The 19,950-nt window shown below is 45.2% G+C and overlaps 1 pseudogene; it reads left to right on the forward strand.

Moving 5' to 3' along the window:
• The first annotated feature begins 4,006 nt into the window (after positions 1-4,006).
• Positions 4,007-19,579, forward strand: LOC143390298 (E3 ubiquitin-protein ligase TRIM35-like; annotated as a pseudogene).
• The last annotated feature ends 371 nt before the right edge of the window (positions 19,580-19,950 follow it).

Raw genomic sequence — 19,950 nt, forward strand, 5'->3', positions numbered from 1 at the left:
GTGACCTAGATTGGGACAATAAGGTGTGAGAGGAAGTCTTGTAGATGGTTTTAGGAAAGGTTTCTTAGCTCTAGAAATGAGGAAGAAATAGGTCAATTAAATTTCTTAACATTGGTTCATGTTAGGATAAGATGCCTGGAGCTGTTGCTATCATTTTATTATTTATCTAACCTGAAGAGCCACAGGCAGACTAGAAAGATAAGAAGAATCCAGGGAACTGACATAACCAACCCTGGGGCCTTTTTGCCTCCAGATTTTCTGTTATGACAAAATCCATCCCCTTATTAAATTATTTCATGTCACATATTATAAATGCATATCTTAAAAGATGATAAATGATCAAGAAATGAAAAACATATGGGTAAAATAAAAGATATCTATAGCCAAATCTGGAGTCAGGCAGTTTTTTATGCTGATATTTCCCTTGTCATTCACATTAGACACTCATATTGCTTTATTTTAAATTTCTTTTTTAGTTGTAGTTGGACACAGTATCTTTATTCTAGTTTTTTATGTGGTGCTGAGGATCAAACCCAGGGCATCACATGAGCTAGGTGAGCGCTACCACCGAGCCACAATCCCAGCCCCAAACACTCATATTTATTATGGAAGGTCTCCCTGCATTGATTCAGACCAACTAGGAGCCCCATATCTTACATGTTTCCATGGTGTAGTCCTCAGAGGAGGTCCAAGGTCTAAGTCATCACTATTACTCCCCAAGTTTCAGACTAAAATGTGTCCACCAAGATGTCCTTGAGAACAGATGAGAGCTCCATTAGGTCTGCAGCTCTGGCTGGCTGTCCCTGAAGGTGCTATTGTTAGCCCTGCAACTACCTTTCCTGTTCAGCATCTGGGTTCCGTATCCTTGTAATAAATTTTTGATCTGAAAGCTGCTGTGTCCTACATATACACACAGCCAAGCTAGCTTTCTTTTGATTGACACTAACATGGTATATCTTTTTCCATCCTTGTACTTTTATTTGTATGTTATGTGTAAAGTGGGTTCCCTGTAGGCAGCATATAGTTAGGGCTTGCTTTGTTTATGTAATCAATCTCTCCCTTTTATTTGCAGTAGTCACTTTCTAGTTCACTGCTTTAAAAATAAAAGAGGACATTCTTCTCTGCTCTGTTTGAATGTGTCCTCTAAAATTTCCTGTGTTGGAAACTTAATCCCTAAATTCATATGCCAATGTTATTTGAGGATGCACCTTTGGTAGGTAATTCAGATTAGATGAGGATTTTATAAGATAAAGAGATCTGAGGTATCAGGCCATGTGATGTCCTCTGACACTTTTTTTTTTTGAACCCAGGATGCTTAACCACTGAGCCACATCCCTAGTTTTTTTTTTTGTGTGTGTGTGTGTGAGACAAGTTCTCACTAAGCTGCTTAGGGCCTTGCAGAGTTGCTGAGGCTGGCTTTGAACCCACAATCCCGTCTCAGCTTCCTGAGTCACTGGGATTACTGGCATGTGTGCCCTGCTTCCCTCTGCCATGTTAAAATGCAGCAAGAGGCCCCTTATCAGGCTGGCACCATGCTTCCAGAATTTGGATTTCTCAGCCCCCAGAACTGTGAGCTAAAGAATCTATATTCTTATTAAATTTCCCAGTCTGTGGTACTCAATTATAGCAACAGAAAACATTAGTCTCTCTTCTCTCTATACCCTAACAACACTTTTAAAAAAATTGCTCTCTACATAGATTTTCAAGCTGATGGTAGGAGTTTGGAAATATAGCTGTACCTGGCTTGGGACATGACATGTGATAGGCGGAGGTAGAGAAAATGAGGACTTTGTAGATTACTGTAGTAGTTTAGTTACTATACTGAGGACATGAAATTTAATAAATACCTCTGAATGAAGTGTTTCTACTGAAAGAAAAGTTGGTGACAGACTGCTATAGTCACTGCAATTTATCTAGAGATCTTTTCTCTGATCTCTAGATAAAATCTTTGTCACTCCTACCTGAAATTATGTAAAGAATTAGACAGTTTCAGTGTCTGATATGGTATACAGTTGGAGCAATTAATGCTACCTTTCTTTATACAGTTAAGGAAAAGGAAATCAGAAAAATACAATATATGCCCCAGGTCATGCCCCTCCCTGGCTAGTGCTAGAGTCTGGAATATAACCCTTCCCTATTTCCAAAAGGACTGGTGAACCTCATTGCTCTAGTGTTAACTTTTTATTGTTGTTAAAAAGATACGTGTTAATTTCTGCTCTACATCTTTGTTTTGATTTGTGGTCCCACTCAGAATCTGAGAAAAATAGAAATCAAACAAAGAAAATCATTTAAGAACAGAATGAAACCCACAGATAGCAATATAGATAATTTCACAGAACAAGTGGGACACATGGTAAGAGGACACAATGAAAGAAAATGACAGCATTTTCCAGTCTGTGGTAAATGTAGTGCAGGATTATCAGCCCCATCTTGTGACTTTCTTTAGATATTGCTTTTAAATTCAATTTAAAAAAAATACCTATCTTTTAGTTGGACACAATATCTTTATTTATTTATTTTTATGTGGTGCTGAGGATCGAACCCAGGGTCTCACATGTGCTAGGTGAGCACTCTACCATGAAACCACAACCCCAGGCCCTAAGATTCGTTTTTGAACCAGTAACCATCACTGGACACCTAACAATTTGTTGGGTGAGAAGATCTAGAACAATGACTCTCAAACTTTAGTGTGCCTGAGAATTACATGGTGATCAAATGAAAATGCAGATTCCTGGCCAAGACAGGTAAGAAGGATGAAATGGAGTCTGGGAATCTCCATTTACAAAGCTCCCCAGGTGAATATAGATCACAGAAAAGAAATACTGAAGGCAATGAAAATTAGTGATGTGCATTCCCTATGAGGAAAGGGCTATTCTGAAGAAGTTTGGAAGAAAATTATCTAGAACTGTAAAGGGTTTGAAATTTTATCCTACTTGCAAGCAGTTAACTTGATACAGTTTCATGAATGCTGGTAGGAAATATGAGTCCACTGGGTCAGAGACAGAGGACAATTCATAACAGCAGTAAGTGTAGTCAGCATTGTTACTGGGCCAATTTCCTGAGCTTCAATTCCCACAAGTCTTTGTGATGAGGGCCCCAGTAGGTTGCATTATAGAAGAGAAATTCCCAAATTTAGGAAACTGGAATCTATAATGGGGACTAGTTCTGCCAGAACTTTATCTGGAGGAGAAATTATTTCTGCCTTCCAAAGTTATTCACCACAGAAACATCCTTGGAAAATTGAGACAGTGCCTCTGCTCTCAAGACATACAGGCAACAACACCAAGAGTCATTTCTCAGCAGAAACCAGGAATAGAAGCACTGCATGTGAACAGTATCCTACATGTGAAAGCTGCAAAATAATCACACTGATGCAGGAAAGGGGAATCAGAGGGGCTCAGTCTCGCAAACCTTGCAGGAATTCAGCTTGGATTCTAGTTCAAAGAAGTCTTTTATTTCTTTGCTTTAATGGAGACCTGCCTGATGTCAGGAGCACGCTTCACCCTTACCTCACTTTCAGCCTCACATTTCATAGGGACGAGATAGGTTACAGTCATTTTCCTCACAAGCAAACACATCCTGAAACACTAGATTCATTCAACCCCGGGACAAGAACCGTGTCTTCTGTCTTCTCAGAGGTCTTCCCACCACCCGCTTTCCTCGCCTGTTTCCTCCAGGCCAGAAGACTGGCAAAAAGAAGTGATGGAGGATGGCTTGAGTGACAAGCCTTTACGAAGGCACCGCCACTCTAAGCGCGAGCCCACAGAAGCTGCTTTAAGACCCAGCCACGACTTGGGAACCAAGTCAAGATCCTGGGTGTCTCCCATGTCGCTGGCCAGAGGTTTCCAGGACTCAGTTAAGAAAGGGGTTCCTAGACTTCATTTCCCACTTCAATAAGGACGCAGGCGTCCAGTGACACCAGGGCCCGCAGTGCGGCTGGGGGAGGTGCCCATAGGCAGAGGGCGGCTACAGCCAGCTCCGCAGCCGGACAGCTCTTCCCGCCTTCATGCGCAAACAGGAAGTGGGGCGGAACCAGGCAAGCACTCCATTCACCATTGGCCAGCACCACCGCCGCTCACCGCTGGAAGAGGAAGGGGTCGGGCACTGCCTACCGCCCCGCAGTCTGCCGCTTAGCGGTTTGGGAGGGACGCAAGCCAAAGTTACTGGTGCTGGAGCCCGCCGCGTCCCCCGGGCCTTACGGCTCATTCAAAGAGGAGCTGCTCTGTGCCGTCTGCTGCGACCCCTTCCGCCATGCGGTGACACTGCACTGTGGTCACAACTTTGCCGCTGGTGCGTGAGCCTCTAAGGGAAGTGCAAATAGCGCCCACATGCCCAGTGTGCGAGGACCGGGCATCGCCCGCAGACCTGCGCACCAACCACACCCTGAACAAACTGGTGGAGAAGCTGCTGCGCGAGGAGGCCGAGGACGCGGGCTGGACAGGCTCCTCATCCTCGCGCCTCTGCGGCTTGCACCGCGGCCAGTTGAGTCTCTTCTGCCTGGAGGACAAGGAGCTGCTCTGCTGCTCATGCCAGACCGACCCCCGCCACTGGGGACATTGCGTGCAGCCAGTGAAGGACACTGCCCACGATTTTCGGGTAAGAGTGGCGGTGAGCGCCCAGTGATCCAGCACACACGTGGTGGCCGGGGCTGTACCGCATCCCTGCACCCGGGCTCCGCCCTCCAGCTTGCTAGCGCTGCACTTGCTCAGGCCTCCAGGGCTCCCCGCTCCAGCTCCGGGGGCTTCCTTAAGACCCCCACCGCGAATGTGGTTATCTATTGGTCTGCCTTCTTCAAGGCCGGCCCAGGATGGGTCAGAGTGCAAACAGGAAGTGGGATACAGGGTCAGCGACCTTCCCAGACAGCCCTGCCCCTTTTTGAATGGCCTGGCCCAGCCAGCAGAGGTGGCCAGGTCCCACGAACCCTCAGTTTAGAAGTGGGGGAGGAGCCCAGGACCTGGAAAGGGATGTAGAGCCTTAAGGTTTCCGCAGCTCAGTCACTGTCCTCAGCTGATCCCGAAGTTTGTGTAACTGCCAGGAGAAGCCCTTGGCTCAGGCCCACTGGTTGGTTCTTTATCATTCTTTTAGCATCTTAATGCGTAGAGTTCCAATAGGTATAAACCAGGGAACAACTTAGAGGGTAAAAGTAATGTGGAGAAGTCTTTGTTATAGAAAGGAAAAAGTGATTAGGAAATAAGGGTTAACCTAGCTAAGAATTTTTCAGAAATATTTAGACTTTAGCCGTTAGAAACACATTCGTTTTTCGGCTCGTTTGTCTGTGAATGAATGAGTCACACCCTACATCACCTATATATATGTAAAAAAATAAAAGTAAAATTCTGGAAATGTCCATTGTACTTTGGAAGAAGTTACACAATGTGAAAACACTAAAATTTGGAGCTGGGGATGTGGCTCAGTTGTAGAGCTTTTGCCTGGTGTGTATGAGGTCCTGGGTCCCATCCCCAGCACTCAAAAAGGAAAGAAGCAGTAAATTTATTTTATCACCTACTAATGCATGTATCAGAACAACAGTTTGAAGAACATTGGTTAGCTGGCAGGAAGCTGACTGTGCCCAGAAGGAGGTACTCCACACACCCCCTCTCCTTTCTTTGCAGTGCCTTTATTAAGAAATAATTTTAAGTTTGTTATAGTTCCACACACATTTTGGCATAGACAAGTAAAAGAGAACTCAGGAGTGCCATCATTATGCATGTTTAATTGAGTAACCCTGTGACTCCTATGCACTCCCACTAGCAGAAGTGATGGATACTGATTTGAGACAGCTGAAGAAAGTGCTGGACTCACTGGGAATTGGGGTCTAGATAGTGGGACCATGAGTCAAGGTGTAACTAATTCTCATGGGGCTGGCAGAGCTGCAGATCAGGAGATGGGCAGGAGTCAAGGCCAGGAACACTCACAGACCCTCCCCAGTTTGGAGCCAAGCCCCAAGCCAGGATTTAAGAGCAGTGAGCCTGGGGCCAGGAAGCATGAGGGTCCATGACAGCTTTCTTAATTAGCAGATGCTTTGCCCTGCTAGTCCTAGAAGAGCTGCAGGAGATGAGATAGAGAATTCTCACCCTCAAGGAGCTTCCAGGAGAGACCTGAGGGCTCTGGAGGTATTAGCCAGGGGAAGGAATGAGGGAGGGTATATGGCAGAGACAGTAGTGTCTGGAAGGGTCTGGAAGTGAGGAAACCTGACTTTCCAGGCACCTAGAGAATTTCAGTGGTTACAACAGGATGGAGATGCAGATGGAGCCTTGTGTCAGGCCAGTGGGTCCTCAGGGTGATGCCTGAGAGGCAGGGAATAGTCTAGTCCAGGGCCGCCTGAAGCAGGGTGGGACTCATTCATTTACCAGACAAACATGAGCTGAGGGCCTCCTGTGTGCCAAAACCTGTTCTGGATGCCCAGGTCCCTGAGATAGCCCCTTATCTTATGAAGTTCGTGTTTTAGAGGGGGAAGTCAGGAGTTAGTAAACAAGACATGGTTCTGCATGGTTGGACATGCGTGGTGGTTCTGGGGGGAACAGTGTGGGATCCCCCCTCCCATCCCACTGCCATGTGAGAAGGAGCTAGGTCAAAAGTCCTGCTGGCTATGGGGATCCCTGTGGGATTCACAGACGGGGGGTTGTGATGAGATAGTATGTTTTAGAAAAAAGATCTCTTTGGCCACCATCTAAGGATGAAGCAAAACTAAAAATCATGTGGGTGGATACTTGTAGAGAACTTACTATATGTTAAATTCTCTTAAGCATGTACATGTTAGCAAATGTAATGCTCACAAATGTTCAACAAGGCTGGGTGTGTTAGTTTTCTATCATTGATACAGTAAACTGGCACAAACACAGTGGTTTAAAACAGCATAAGTTGATTGTAGTTCTAGAGGTCAGAAGGCCCAAATTAAAGCTGTCTGCACAGCTGCCTTCCTTTTGAAGGTTTCAGGGAAGAACATGTTTCCTTGTCATCTCCATCTTTAAGGAGCATGACTCTGACTTCTGCTTCAGTTGTCTTATTGCCTTCCTTGGCTGACTACCACCTCTCTCATAAGGCCCTCATGATTACAGTGGACCCACTCAGATTATCCAGAGGAATCTCCCTGTATCAAGATCCTTAATTCTGTCATCTGCAGAATCCCTTTTGCCATAACATTCATGGTTGTATTGATTAGAACTTGGGCTTTGCAGGGTTGTGGGACATTTCAGCTTGCTGTAGTTAGTAGCGTTATCCCTATCTTACAGTGTAATGAGGTACAGTATAAAGACAGTCTCAGTTTAAGTAACTGCCAAAGTCACAGAACTCATAGCTAGATTTCCCCTGGGCCTAGTTTGGTCTGTGCTCTGGTCATTGGCTTTGAGAGAGCCTTCTCTCAGTGCTGCTTGTGCTCTGATCCCAGAGCTGTGGGCAGCCAAGTGTGTTTGGATAATCAGGCATCTGGGTGGCTGTTGATCATTGTCAGTGTGCAGAAAGCAGGTAGGTTGAACACCTGCAATGTTCTGGGCACAGTGTGTCCAGCAGAATTCATTCCAGTCTTAGAGACCCTGCCTGGGTGAAGTTGACAGATACAGTTGAATACTCTCACTAACAATTGAAGTTTCAGTGAAGGATGGGACACTCTAAGAGGAAGGCCTACTTTTTTCATCTGTTGAGGCATAGTAAGGAGCCTCTGAACAACTGATTTCACAAGACCTGAAGGCCCAGAGGAGTAAACGAAGGCCAGTAGCAGTAGTGGGGGCATAGGGTGGGGCCTGCAGTGACCAAAGGACATTCTACATGAGGAATGAAGAAGTTTGGGACAGATCCCACAGGACATCGAAGGGCATGTTAAAGAGCTTGCCTGGTGTCCTCAGCACAGGGAGATATGACCAAAAAGACTTAGGAGATTTTGGAATATAACGAAATGTTTAAACAGAGCTCTAGAAAGAACACAAGTGCTTGTGGGACCTTAAGAAGTCCTGGAGCGCAGTGTTTCTCAAACCTGAACAACGTGCTTGCTCTTCTTAAAGGAAAAACTGTTCCAATAATGTGGCTTAAATATGTTACCATGTAGGTGCACACAAACACAAAACATATAAATTGCTCTTGCCTATATCACAGATATGCAATAAACCAAAGGAAGTTGCCAGATTAAGTCCAAGCAAAATTAGGATATGTACAATTCCAGTTAAAATATTAATTACAAGATTTTATTTTGCTGAAACTAAATCTCTACTCTTGGCAGAGATCCTTTTGATTGATTCTCTTTACTGTGTTCCAAGTGCTGGCTTGATTCAGGAGTCAAAGCTTCCCTGTTTGAAGAACTCAGAAACTCAAACTCAGTTGATGCACATGGTTGGCCTGCTTACAGCACCCATACACCCTCTACATGCTGAGTGTATTGCTCTTCCCTCATTAGGCCAAGACCATGACACTCATACAGACTAGTGCCTGGTAATCATTAACACATTTACACATGCTAGTGCTAATGTTGTAGGAACCAAGAGCATGTGTCACACTGTGTATGAGGTAACTCAGGATGGGCTTATCTTGGTGGGTTTTTTTTTTTTTTGGTTCATCATTCAATGAAAACACTATCTCAGAATACTCTTACACTACTTGCAAATCCACAAAATACTCAGACACAGACCCTTCCAGGGGACTTTGAAGATAGTTACATTTACTAATGAGAAAATGGAAACTTGGGAAAATTTATTCATGCACTTCTTGAAGCTTTGGGGTAAACATGATAAAATTCTTGGGTCAGAACTCAAGTTTAGTGTTTTCAATACCAGACACACTCCAAATTCCCTCAGAGGCCCAGGCCTCTAACTGCCTTGTCTGGAACCCTTTCTTATACATGCCTCTGGACTTTGACGTAGGTCCTGAAGCCTTGGTCCCCTGCCTGGGGCTACCTTCTCAGAATCAGCCTGAGAAGTGTCATCTCAGGGATTCCAGTTACTCTTAGCCACATTCAGAGGTCTCCCCACCATGGTTTGCATGTGGTTCATCCTCTCCAAAAACAAAGGTTGACATTTAATCTCCATTGCAAGGTATTAAGAGGGTAGAAACTTAATGTGACTGGTGTTTAGAGGTGAAGCCTTTGAGTAGGATTAGATAGGAGTGTCAGAGCTCCCACCATCCTGGTGGCTTTATGAGAGGGGAAGAATCAGAATTCACATGCACTTCCTATTTCCCACTGCATGATGCCCTCACCCATACTGGAACTCAGCTATCCTGGAAGACTGTCACCAGACATGGCCCTAAGTCTCAGCTCAGAACTCTGAGCCAGAATAGCCTGTTTCCTAATAGCTTATCCTATGCTGTTGTATTACTGCAAATGGAAAATGGACTAAGACATTCCCCTTCTAGTTCTTTCTACCCTTTCCTAACTACTCACTACTTTCTGGGTCCTCAGCTTTCAATTCAAGCCTGGCAGATACCTAGTTTCAATAGAGGATATTCATTGCCTCCTTGTTAAGCCTGTACCCCTGGCAGAGAGGGAGTCTCAGTTGCCCACTGTGGCTCCTGAGTGAAGAGGTCCCAGCAGTAGGCAGCATGGTAAACACCTATTGTGTGACGAGTCTACATATCAAGGGGGAAGAAAGATCTGGAAAACAAATTGGAGTTGGATCTTAGCATTTATGCTGTACATTAAGTAACCTGGAACATCTGGTAGGAGAATTAAATTTCTTGGCTCACAAGTGGCACTTATTGGTACTAAGAGTTAGACCTTGCAGCACGTACTTTGTGCCTGCCCGCTTCTCAGCCCTTGACATGCACTGATTTGTCAACCCATGAACTCTTATAGTGATATCCCTCTAATTGGGTAGGAAACTGGTATTAAGTAATTAGCCCTGTCCCAGCTACATGTAGGTGTTCCATAAATGGTGATGGTAATTTACCAGTACTATTATTAGAATCATTATTATTTTTATTAGAATTAATCTAATATTAGTAATATTAGATTATTATTATTAGAATACTTACTATTTTTCCAAAAGAAAATATATGAAAAGGTTTCTCACAATGTAGATGAAAATGTAGGAATCCAACCTAAAATTTACAGTGTTCTTCAGGGAGTCCAGAAAGTTCAGAAGCAATAATTCAAATTTAAGAAACAAAAACTACTGAAGAGATAAATATTTAGATTTGACAATTAAAGTCTGTCACATCATCTGAGCAATATGAGAATGTCAGGAGAAGGAGGGGTCTGGAGGGAAATGTGTAGAGAAGGCCTTATGGGAAATAACTTCATTTGATGGGAAATGAGGGCGTCAGACCCCCTAAGATTAGTGACTTCAGACCAGTACAGTCTGGAACATTTCAAAGGGAGCCTGTGGTCCCTCCCCCTGCCTTATCCCCACAGCTCAGGGACTCAGCTCAGCCTGGACCAGTCCCAGGCTGAGCAGGATGCCTTTCTGTGCTGTATTATGGCAGCTTGAGAGACAATAGGCCCCTCTACCTCCTCAGCCCTGTTCCCTGTACCAGGCATAGGACAAGGGAGCAGGGCTACAGGACATCTGAGGGCCCTTAGCATTATAAAGAAATGATTTGAAATCAGGACTAACATTCAGCTGTGCCCCAGGGGACTGGCATGGACCAGATTCAGTAAATGCTGTTTTCATGCTCTTATCAAAGTGGAATTCCAGTAATAAATGTGGTGTTTGTCCTCCCTGTCTGGCCTCCAGTCCTAACTTGCCTTCCTGCCTCCTTCTCATTCCCCACATCAGGCCAAGTGTAGAAACATGGAGTACACGCTGCAGGAGAAAGCCAAGGCCTTCTGGGCCATGCGACCCTCCTACGAGGCCATCGCCAAGCACAATCAGGTGAGTGCTTGGACCCAGCGTACAGCCAGGGAGAAGCAGGGGATGGTTGGCCTTGGCTCTGTTGATGCCGCCCGTGGACTAGCTGTGGATTGGAAGTCTCATACAGCCTTGTTCTCAGCTGCTGCCTGGGCTATACTGCCTCACTGAAGACCTGGGCATGGCACACCAGCAGCACACGCATGGCTTAAGAAGCCACCTGTGCCATTGCACTGTCATTTAATAATAACCTCAGTGTGTGTTGCATTTTGCTGTTCACTCAGTGCAAGCCCCTGCGATTCCTGTGATTCTGGGTTTCCTTTCAGTGCCCATGTCCACTCCACCACAGCCCTGTTCCCTGTCTCTGAACCATACATGTCCATCGAACTCCACCTGCATTGCTGCGCCTCCTTCCTGGCTGCTCCCTGCTTCTGTTCTTGGTTTTCTGTTCTTTGTTCTGTTCTTTCCATTCTCCAAGCACTCCAGTGATCTTTTGGAAAAGCACATCGCTGTGTCATTCCTCTGCTTAAAATCGCCTAGTGTAGTTCCATGCCCCAGACTGCGGTCCCGACTCCTTCCCATGGCCAAGGCTGTTGTCTGCCCCTTGCCTGCCCCAAGTTCATCTGCTGTTCTTTGGCTTGGTGCTCTGTGCTTCTGCCACTTCTTTGGCCTTCTCTGTCCCTTAAATGAGCTAAAGCTGTTCCCCTGGCCCTATAGTTAAAGATGCCATTAAAATTTAAGCTTACACGTTCCTTGGGAAGCTTTCCCTGCTGCTACCCAGACTAGCCCTTCCCTTTTACCTGGCTTCAGGTCTCCTTCATTTTCTTCAAGACACTTCATTACATTGTTATTTTGTAGTTTGTCCCCTCTCATCAAAATACAAGGAAAGTGAGCACATTCCCAATGTCTGGAAGTTCTGGGCACCTGCAGGGTACCAGTAATGAGCTTGTGGCTGGTTCCATGGCTAGATATTAGGAGGCTTCCCTGAGCCCAGTCCTTGGCCACTCAGGCACTGTAGGGACTTCAGGGGAGTGCCCAGCAGCCCAAACCAGGTGTGTCAGCTGTGGCTGAGATGAGTGGTAATTACTAGAAGCAGTCATCTCTCAGAAGGTGACAGACCAGAGCCAGGGTCAGCAAGACAGAAACCAGCCTGTCCCAAGCTGGAGGAGCAGAGAAGGAGTCGAGGCTGTGAAATACAGAGTCCAGGGCAGTAAGCTGCAGGCTGACCATGGAAATCCAACCCTGTGTTTACAGGCAGATCCCTCGGCCTCCACCAAACTCATGCACTCACCTGTAGAAAGAAATTCCCTCTTCCTAGGATTTTTGTGAAACTTTGATATAAGGTAATGCATCTGAGTGCCCACAGAGAGAGGCCATTCAATGTTTGTGATGTTTTGGAGACCAAGAAGCTGAGTTGACAGAGTGGCACCATTTGATCATCTTAGGTCAGAGCCATGAGTACAGACCAAGATTCCAGTCCACAAAAGAGATTGCAGCCTGCCGCTGCTAGAGGACACGGTTTGTGGTGTTCTTCTGGTGCTGTCATGGAGTCATTAGGCTTCATTTCTGCCCTGTAACCAATGTCGTCATGGCCAAAGCTGTTTGCCTAGCTTTGTGTGTAAAAAAAATAAGAAAGGGAGACACAGAGATGAGATGCAGAGGCAGGGAAGGTGTCCAAGTGGCCACGTTTATTTATACCAATAGGTTACGTTTGGTTATTAGTACCATAACTACATTATTGTTTAGAGTATCAGTAAGGTTGCTTATTCTGCAAGTAAATTTTACAGTTATAGTATGCAATGTAGGAGCTTTGTGCAGTTCATAAGAAAGTCCATTGTTTAAAGTTACTGTTAGGCAGGCAGCTCCAGGAGCAGCAGAGCTTGGTGAAACATTGCAGTTATCTAGCAAATAAGTTCCTTTATTCCTAGGAACTATGTGCCTGCAATCAAGGTCGAGGTTTGATGAGCCTCTGATGAGCCTCTAACACAGAGGCTTCTCAGGGCGTTGCCATACCAGCTAGACATTGCACATATATTAGCTATGTTACTAGATCCTAAGAGAGATTGCAGGGCATTCTAAAGGTGGGAAACAAGGTGCCTGTTACCCTCCGGGAGTTTGCTAACCAGGGGAATGCTTCCCTGTACACTTCCATGATCAGAATACCTACATTTGTGGGTATGGGGCTGGACTAGGGAGAAGGGGGGTGCATCCATCTCTCCCTGCCAGGCAGCAGAGAGTTCTTAGGCTTCTTGTGGAGGCCAGGGTTCTTAAGGTGGTCAGGTTGAGGCCTCCAGAGTTCTAGCTGGATGGGTGCTTTTCCCTTTAAATTCTCTGAATCCAAGTCGCTGAGTATACATTCTGTTGTTTACCCCTTTACCATGAGGCTGTCCCTGCTGGTGTAACAGTGGCTGGAGTTGCCTTGGCTCTTGCCAAGTTTTCCTCTTTGCTCCATCCTTTCTTGTCCTGTGTGAGAAGAATCAGTAGATTCCACTCTTCCTACGTGGTCCCTTCTCGTTTGCCCATCTTTTCACAGTATAGATTTCTTTTGTGAATGATGTGAATGCCAATTCATATTCTTTTTTTGTTCTTGGAATATTTGTCTTTTCTCCCATTGGATTTTTGGAGCACTTTTGTATATTAAGACTAATACTAGTTTGTTGAATATATTGCAAACATTTTCCCCAGTTTGTCATTTTTTTTTCAATGAATTATTTTCAGGGTTTTTTTTTGGGGGGGGGGTCATTTATATAGTAGTCATTTTGGAATTACATGCATGTATTTAACCCTGCTTATAAGGTCTTGACATTTAAAGCTTATCTTTAATATACATTCATTTATCTCATTGTTTGAGTCTTTTTTGCTTCATATTATGCTAAGCAATTTCTTCCTTATTCTCAGGCAAGAAGTATTTCTTTGCTTTTTCTCTGAGAATTTTTATGGTTTGGGTCTCATTTTCTTAATATTTTTGTGGTTATGATTTGGAATGTGCACAATTTTATGATTGAGTGTTAAATACTTCCCACTGTTTTAGAAAACCTTTTGATCAGACATATTTAAGGGCAAAAGATTTGAAGGCAAACAAGTTTTAAAAATTGTTGCTATTTGAAATAATTCACTTCCGTCACACAGAGTTTTCCATGCTATTGAGAACCCAAATGAGACACAGACTGTTGTGTGTGAGGAGGTTACAGTACTAGGGTTATCATCAATAAGCAATGATTTCTTTTTCTTTTTTTCTAAAGAGGGTCCCACTAAGCTGCTCAGGGCCTTGCTGAGTTGCTGAGGCTGATCTTGAACTTGAAACCCTCCTGCCTTAGTGTTCCCAATCACTGGGATTGCAGGCGTGCACCACCATGCTTGACTAGTGATTTCTAAAAAATTATCAAAACAGCTGCTATGCTCTCCCATTTGAAATTTAAACTTATAAATTTGTGCTAGTCAAGTCTTGCATTGGTGCTTCATCTCTGGGGTTCTACATAGGATTTTTTCTGAAAATCTGAAGGTCACCAGCTTGGGGACAGCAGAGGCTCCCCAGGTCTGAGTCACTGATTCCAGCTCTCTGCTGCCGGTGGAGGCGGCAGGGCTGAAAGGCTGCATCTGGCAGGAGTTCCACAAGCTCTGTGAGTTCCTGAGGGTGGAGGAGCAGGCTGTTCTGGATGCTGTGGCCCAGGAGACCAGGCAGAAGCAGCTCCTGGCTGATGAGAGATGAAGCAACTCATAGAAGAGACAGAGGTGCTGGCCCACGAGATCAAGCGTCTGCAGATGGAACTGAAGGAAGATGACGTCTCTTTTCTTATAGTGAGGAGCGTGGCCCCCACGTTCTGTGATGGGGCCGGATGTTCAGGGACTAGAGTACCATTGTCATCAGCCCCGCCATGCCAGTCTTCCTGTGACCTCTTGGCTTTGGTCCTGAGGGATGACATCTGTGTGCTGCTTGTCAGAGGCCAGGGGCATGACAGGGGTGGCGTCTCCAGCCTCTTCTCTCCCCTGCTCTCCTCATCTCTCTCTCTTGCTCCCCCTGTTCTCTTTGCTTTTGTGCCTTCCTTGGTTTCTTCTCTCTCTACCCCTAGTAAACATGGTCTTTCAAAACCATATTTTTTAATATTTAAATATGGCTTGTTCTCTCTTAAGAATGATTCCATTCTCACTTAAAAAAACAAATGCCATTGAGTTTATTTTTTCTCACTTTGGTTGATTGCATCATTGGGCCCCACAGAGAAGTTTTTGTAACTTGAAGGCTGGTTTGTAAATCAGGATGATCAGGATGACACACTATCCTCTTCACCACCGACAGCTCACCTTCTGGAACGGGGGGCAAATACTGTGTTCCAGCAGTGTGTCCCATTCTGGGGAGGACCTTTGTGGGTTGACCACCTCATGTCAAGCCATGATATGCCTTGTCTCCAGAGGGCACTGATTACAGAATCACTCAAAGGATTTAAATTGTTTCTTTCTTTGACGATTCTGCTAAGGAAATTGTCATCCTGCCAATGATTTTGGTTTGTGATTTTGTTTTTCTAAATAACAGCTTTATTGAGATATAATTTATATATTGCACTGTGTAAATCACCCATTTTTTTTGTTGTTGTTATTTAGTTTTTTCAAAGATAGGATCTCATTCTTGCTTTTGCTGGCTTCAAATTGCTGGGCTCGAGTGACCTTCTTGCTTCCCGAGTAATTGGAACTACAGCCCCACACCACTACACCCAGCTTGTCACTTATTTAAAACATACAGTTCAGTGATTTCAGCACTATACAGTTGTGCAACCATCATGACAATCTGTATTTCAGATCATTTCATCTATCCATAAAGAAGCTCCAAATCCTTCAGCTGTCACTCCCCTATTCCTCCTGTCCTGGTGCCTTTCAGCCACCAATCTCTCTTGTCTACCTAATTTGCCTATTTTACACATTTCACATAAATGGAGTCATATAATATGTACCTTTTGTGACTGGTTTCTTTCACTCAGCATATTTTGCAACTTCATCCATGTCTTAGCAACTAATAGTTCTTTCCTTGTTATGGTGGAATGATACTATTCTATTGTATATTACATTTTATCTGTTCATCAATTTGTGATTATTTGGGTTGTTTTTACTTTTTGCTCTTGTAGGTAATAGGGCTATAAACATTCATATACCAGTGTTTTGGTTTGTTTTGTACTGGGGGTGGAACCCAGGGTGCTTTTACCACTGAGCTATATCCCTAGTGCTAGTTTTTTTCAATCTTGAGACAGAGTCTGGCTGACTTGCTTGAGGTCTAAGTTGCTGAGGCTGGCCTCGAATTTGTGATCCTGTCTCAGCCTTCCAAGTCACTGGGATGACAGGCAAACACCACCACACCCAACTAATGTACCAGCTATATGTACATGTTTTCACTTCTCTTGGATGTTGCTAGCTTCTTTGGTAACTCTGACCCTTTGAAGATCTGCCAGATTCTTTTGCAAGGCAAATGCACTGTTTTATATTGCCATCAGCGGTGAAAAATGATTCTTCTTTCTCTATATCCTTTCCAACTCTCTCTCTCTCTATATATATATGTGTGTGTGTGTGTGTGTGTGTGTGTACATGTGTGTGTGTGTGTGTGTGTGTGTGTGTGTGTGTATATATATATATATATATATATATATATATATATATAAAACGTAAGTAGCCATCCCATTGAGTTTGAAGTGGTATCTCATTATTTTGATTTGCATTTCATGATGGCTAACAATATTTAGCATCTTTTCATGTGCTTATTGGTCATTTGTAGATCTTCTTTGGAGAAGTATCAATTCTACTTTTTTATCCATTTTTACTTAGGTTGTTTCATTGTCCTTTGTAAAAATTCTTTGTGTTCTAGGCACAAGTTCTTTCTCAGTTTTAGCTCTATATTTAGGCCTTTGATGTATTTTATGTCATTTTTTTAATATGGCATCAAGTTAGGGTCCACCTTTAACAATTTAGTGTGTACTTTAATAATTTTTACAATTTGTTGGAAAGACCATTCCTCTCTTAAATGATTTTGCTGTCCTCATAGATAATTGGCTGACAGTGAATGTGAGGGTTTACTTCTGGACTTTCAGTTCTGTTCTTTCCATTGATCTCCCCATCTGCCCACATGTTAGTCCTGCACTCCCTTTACTATTCTTGCTCTATAATAAGCTGTGAAATTGGGGAGTGTGAGTCCTCCAACTTTATTCTTCTTTTTCAAGAATATTTGGCTCTTTGGGGTTCCTTGAATTTCCATATGAAATTTAGAATCAGTTTCTACAAAGAAAGTACCTGGGATTTTGAAAGATCAGCTTGGGGAGAATGGACATCTTAACAATATTAAGTCTTCTGATCCATGAACATGGGGTGCATGGCTCCTCTTGAGGTCAGAAACTTACCATGCTTTCTCTGTGTCTGTGTCTGTGTCTTTTCTTTCAGAAACACAAGCACTGAAAGCGCCAGTAAGTTGACAAGTCTGGTGGAGGGGAGGGGAAGAGCAGGCAGAAACACCAAAGGTGCAAAATCCAGTGGCTCCAGGGCCAGGCAGGTAACGCAGCCAGCTGTTGGGATCCACAGGGAGTGGTGGGGACAGCTAGATGGAGAGACCTTTCTTTGAGGCTCTCCAATTCTGACTGGCATGGAGCGTCTCCAGCCACTGTGAGGGGAGGGAGAGCAGCATGCATCTGCTCATGCTTTTCAGTGGCCATCTAACATTTAAACATCTTTCTTGACCAGCCTTCTCCCTCTGAGAGCTTCAGGACAGGCCCTTGTCCTGCACACTCGTGTGCCTTGATGGCTTTGGGTTCTCTGGGATGAATAATTAAGAATTATGTCCCTGTCTGAGCCGTCCAAAGATAAGAGTGGGATTTGGGAATTAGGGGAAGTAGTGAGTTCCCTGTCACCAGAGGTGCTCAAGCAAAGGACTGTGACCTCTTGGTTTTGTTGGAGTAGAGCACTGTTAAGGTCCCTTCCAATTTGTTACACATGCCACAAGCAGATGTGTAAGTGTGATTTCTGTCCACAAGGATGGCAGCCGTGTTGGAGAACCTCCTATTTCTATTTTTCCCAGCTGGGGCGGGATGAGCCGTCCTACTGAATCCTGAAGGGTGTAGTAGCTCAGTCAGTTCCCTGACCAATCAGGTTTGTCTTGGGAAAGGCGGCCAGGAAACCTAGACCTGAGGCAAGGGAGCAAGGCCTGTTGCCCATTTCCAGTGAACCCAGTTAAGCCTAGGTGCTTTGCTCCAACTACACCCACCATGCCCAGTCCTCCTTCCACAGGCTTTTCTGCACGGTGGAGCTGGAGCCCATCCAGCCTGGCATGCTCATCAACCCCTGCCGGTACCTGGATTCCCTGCAGTACCGTGTGTGGAAGAAGATGATCAGTTCCATCAAATCTGGTAAGGGCTTCTGGGAGGTGTTCGCACCCAGGGAAGGTACTTCATGCTAGCACAGAGCTGCCAAGCTCCACTCTGACAGGCTCTACCCATTCTCTCCACTGACCTCCCAGCAGGACCTTGACCCTGGTCATCTCCCTCCTGCCTGATGGCTGCAGCCCCTCCTGGCAGACCACCTTCCTATACAGGCCCTGACCCTCTGTCCTCTTCAGAAAGAGAAGTACTTCCTCTATTCAGAATTGTAATGTGTATAATGAAAGGCTTTCTCAATCCAAGGTCACCAAAGGACCACACATGGGGTGCTTCAAATGACAGAAACATATTCTCTCATGGTTGTGAAGGCTAGAAGCTCATGTTCAGGTGACATCAGGGCTGTGGTCCTCTGAAACCTGTGGCAGGGGCCCTCTGTGTCGCTTCTAGCTTCTGGTGTTGGCTGGCAGGCGTGGCTGCCCTTGGCCTGCAGCTGCAGCACCTCACCCTCTGCCCTCTGCCGCATGGCTTTTCCCCTCATGTGTTGTCTCCATTCCCCTTTTTATAAGGGCACAGTCAAGGTGGTTCAAGTTCCACCCTGCTCCAGTCTGACTTTGTCTTAACTGTATTTATAGTAATAAATACAGTTAAGTATTTATTACTATAACTGTATTTATAGTAATGCCCATTTCCAAATAAAGGCACATTCTGGGCCACTGGGTGGGGGCTAGGATTTTCACATACATTTTGGCCATTACATTTGAACCCATGATTTCCATCAACCCAGAGCAACTAGAACTGAGGTGGTCATTTTGGGGCCCTGGGGACACCACCTGGTGTGGCAGGTGGGAGAGTATCAGGTTTGCTGACTGTCCCCCTTCTGCCCTAAGTGCCCTTCAGCTTCGATCCCAACACTGCAGCAGTCTGGCTCTTGGTGTCTGATGATCTCACCAGCGTCACCAACCATGGCTACCGCCTGCAGGTGGAAAACCAGAGCGCTTCTCCTCAGCACCCTGCCTGCTGGGATCCTGCACCTTCTCTCAAGGCTCCCATGCTTGGGAGGTGGCCCTGGGTGACCTGCAGAGCTGGCAGGTGGATGTGGTGTGGTTGCAGCCAGATACAGGTGCAGAAGGCCACTCACAAAGCTGCCACCATGACACATGCTCTGGCTTCTGGTACGTGTGCCACACGCACGGTGTGGAGGTGGACCACTGTGTGACCTCGGACCCGGCCACCTCGCCCCTGGTCCTGACCATCCTGTGCTGCCTACATGTGGAGCTGGACTGTGAAGAGGGTGAGCTGTCCTTCTATGATGCTGAACATAACTGCCACCTATACACCTTCCATGCACGCTTCTGGGACGTGCGGCCCTACTTTTACCTTGGGGTTGTGCGGGGTGATGGGCCTCCTGAGCCCTTGAGTATCTGCCCCTTGCGCATCACTATAAAGAAAGAGCTGGACATCTGAACTGGCCCAGGCCTGCTGGATGCTGTGCCGTGGGCCTGCTTTATTCCTACCTCTTCCTGAAGCCCATCCCCGGCCTTGGCACCTCTGCCCACTACCTTGTGAGGTGCCAGCATCCTCTGCCATTCTGTCTTGCCTTTTTCTGTGACTCTAGGCCCTATGCCTCTTCTTTATTTTTGGTCCCTTCTCTGTTCAGTTAAAAGCCATCCAGGAAGTATCTCATTGGATCCAGTCTCTACCCAGGGTGTGAATTTTTAAGTCCTCATTTGAGAATTTCTGGAGAAAATGTTTACTTCTAGAACAGGCCTGTTTTAAAATGTAGGTTTTATTATTTTCCAGGTATGGTTAAACCAATTAATCAGGAGATGACTGCT

The sequence above is a fragment of the Callospermophilus lateralis genome, unplaced genomic scaffold (genome assembly GCF_048772815.1).
Source record: "Callospermophilus lateralis isolate mCalLat2 unplaced genomic scaffold, mCalLat2.hap1 Scaffold_52, whole genome shotgun sequence".
NCBI lineage: Eukaryota > Metazoa > Chordata > Mammalia > Rodentia > Sciuridae > Callospermophilus > Callospermophilus lateralis.